The following is a 3391-nucleotide window of genomic DNA, read 5'->3' as shown; positions in this document are numbered from 1 at the left end:
TCATCTGAATTTACCCGATTTTATTTCTTAGCAGTTATTAAAGAAAGAAGTATTGAGGGAGTCGGGGGAGTGGGTGTCAGGAAGCTACAGGGCTGATGGGAAATGGAGTCTTAGAGGTTAGACCACCTGGTAAGAGCTGAAAATGTGAGCTCGCTAAGTTAGCATAGCGCTGATCAACCAAACTCCATTTAGAAAACAAACATTTTAAAAGCTGTTAAAATCTGTTCATTTGGGGTCATGCCGCCGTGATAAACCAGATTAAAGGGCGGATAGTCACTCGCGCACTTGTCAACGCACCATTATGGCATCTTCACTCACCAGAGAGATGCATGCTGGGTAAACGTCTAATTCCCTGGAAGGTTTCTACTGGTTTTCTCTTGTGTGACATTCGGATACGACATGACTGAGTTAAACAAACGCAGCTCTTTTGAGGGATTCTCCACCTGTCAATCCAACTCATCGCAGTGACGACCTGATGACAGCGGAGGTGTGTAAATAAAGGTTTGAACAACGAGAGGATTTCAGGTATGTGGCCGAGGTCACAGGAAGTACTTCTTTCTCTTGTTGCTGTAGTTGAAATGTTTAAATTTTATTCAACTGATGAACTTATGTTTATATTTTTAGGAGTTAAATGGATTTATTTAAATGTATTATTATGTTTTGTAGATGGACTGTTTTATTTATATAATCTAATATAATTTATTTATATCATTTATTCAACGTAGTTTCAGTTTTTTGCTGTTTTTACTATGATTTGTATTTAGTGTGTGTGTGTGTGTGTGTGTGTGTGTGTGTGTGTGTGACGATGTGTTGACAGACTTCAGTTGTCGTTATCCAGAATCAGACAAACTGATGAAAAGCAGAAATATGTGTGTTTTCATCACCTTAAGGGAGGAATGTTTGAGGGTCTCACCGGTAGAGACATTTTAACCCTTCAAGCTCCAGTGTGTCACATGACTGGAATATCCACAGGTATGTTTCCACAGTGAATTCAGATCAGATCTTCCAGCCTGAGCTTTCAGTCGCTGATGCTCTCGTCCTCTTAGTAAATGTTTATTTCCATAGTGATGAGGATGTTTCCACAGTCTGCTGTTCGGAAAGTTTGTTTCAACAGTTTTGAATCATTTCAGCTGGTTTGTGTCAAACGTGTGAAAACCTGAACCTCCTCCACTTTTCTATTTTTGGGTTTTTCCAGAGTTTGTTATGAAGGAAAAGCCTCGTTCTGGAGCCGGTTTCTTCTCCGTGTTTCTCATTTGTTTTCTGAGCAGCGTTAATGAAGCTTCCGAGAGCTTCAGATTCACAGCATCAACATTTCATTGGTCAGGAACATGATCACATGTTGCAATGTGTAATAACTATTGTAGAAGGGAGACTGCGATCGTGCTTCCTGGAGTTATAGCAATCCAATTAGCTCACTCAAATGATAACATTGTGTTGTAAGAAAGCCAAAAGTTGAAGATTGATTGACGAGTGAATTTTGTGATGTTATTGGTTGAAATCAGTTAGTTCTTGCTACATTTTGTGTATGTAATGTTTTACATTGTAGTACAACTGGATTTGGTCTTAAAGGGTTAAAAAAGACGTCCTTTTTCTTCCAGTTTGACCTCTAAACACATCCTCAGCTGCTGTGGCTCCAGAGACGAAGTCAGAGGCAGTGATCTCTGGAGTGTTCTCTCTGATAGAGTCAGTCTGACCGTGAACTTCCAGCATTGTTGTTGCTGTTTTCGCCCGTTGCCGTGTTGTTTAATGTCCGTCAGGTCTTGGATCAGCTGAACGGAGAAATGCGCTCTCGCTGAACTCATCGGCGTGTTGGACAGACGAGACGTCCTCTGAGAGTAAAGCTACTTTTATTTCTCTGAACATCCAAGCAAAGTTCAGAAGAAGCTCCCATTCAGAACTCCATAAAGAAAATGAGCCTTTTTATGAGCCGTTCATTGTCTTCCTGGATGTTCACTTCTGGACTTTGGAGCCTCGTTGGATCTGAGCTACAACGTGAGGTCTCTTGTCGCCATTTCACCTTTTTATGGAGCTGGTTTGTGTTTTAATTGAAGCGGAGTTGAACACCTTTCAGTAACCTTTACTGAGGAAGTTATAAAAGCCGACGTTTCCTCTCACACAGCTGCAGACTTTTATTTTGGAAACTGTGGCGACAAAACGGAGCAGAAAAACAAAATAAAAGCGTGGCGAGAATATTTTCTCTTCCAGCTCCTCGTTCTCCTTCTGCCCTTTCCATATCAGCTGATCCTCTGCGAGGCCCCGATGACCCCCGGAGCTGAACCTGTCCAGGACCTGCTTCAGATCTAAAGGTTTATTATATAAACTGTCACCACAGTCACAACTAATGTCTGACTCCAGATCAGATTCCTCTTCTGTGGACTCCTCTGGTCCCAATAAAAGACAGATACGGCACACAAACATGATAAATTAACAATCCTACAGCACATAAACAGATAAATATAGTTAGAGAAAACACTTTAACCAGCAGAGCTCATATATCTGCAGTTAATTATTTAATTTCACAGTCACCGCTCGCCGTCCTTCAGCTCGGTGCTCAGCGACGGCCAACGACATACGAGGTGTGTTTGGAAAGGAACTCCAGCTCTCGCTCTGCTGACAGTTAAATCACCTCATGAAGGATCGCCGGCTGGAACGGCCGACGGCTCCTCGCTGCTTTCAGCCTGAATTATAGATCCAGAGGTTTGTTTTGGTTGGCGGCGGCTCTGCGGTGAAACCAGCAACCTCAGAGTGGATGAGCTCTGTTCCGACCCCAGTACGGAGGACGGTACTTCACTATGTTTATCTGACAGCTTCAGTTCAGTTACACAAAAGATACGAAGACTTTATAGAATATGATGACATGAATATAACGTAACGTAATTTCTGTACGTGCAATACTCAGCCTCCTGTTAGACTTTCAAAATAAAACACAAACGGTGTTCTCCTGGATTTAAGTCCTATTATCAATATCATTTTTAAATAAAAAATCAAGCAAAGTTAAAAAGAAAAAAGAAACATTTTTAATACATAATATAAAAGAAAAGGTAAAAATATATAAATAGACAATATATGCAATACAATATTGGTCATTAATCATAGAAAACTGCTCTTTATTGATTACGACAGACAATAAATCCTTCTGGATCATTAACGATGATTTAAGCGATCAGCCTGCGGAGGACGCCGATGATCTCAGGAGTGTTTTCCCAGCCTGCTTTGTGTCGCGTTATTAAAACCAGGCGGAGCGTCGCACTGCAGCTACTGGCAGGTGGCTCGCACATGGATGCTGAAGAAAGTGATCCGTGCTGACAACCAGAGGATCATAAAGACTTCCTCCCTGCTGTCAGGGCCCCGGGGTTGAACTGAGGCTCTGACGGCTCTTAACCTCGGCCCC

Source organism: Dicentrarchus labrax, unplaced genomic scaffold (assembly GCF_905237075.1).
Source record: "Dicentrarchus labrax unplaced genomic scaffold, dlabrax2021, whole genome shotgun sequence".
NCBI classification, from domain to species: domain Eukaryota; kingdom Metazoa; phylum Chordata; class Actinopteri; family Moronidae; genus Dicentrarchus; species Dicentrarchus labrax.
Note: the sequence above shows the minus strand (reverse complement) of the source record.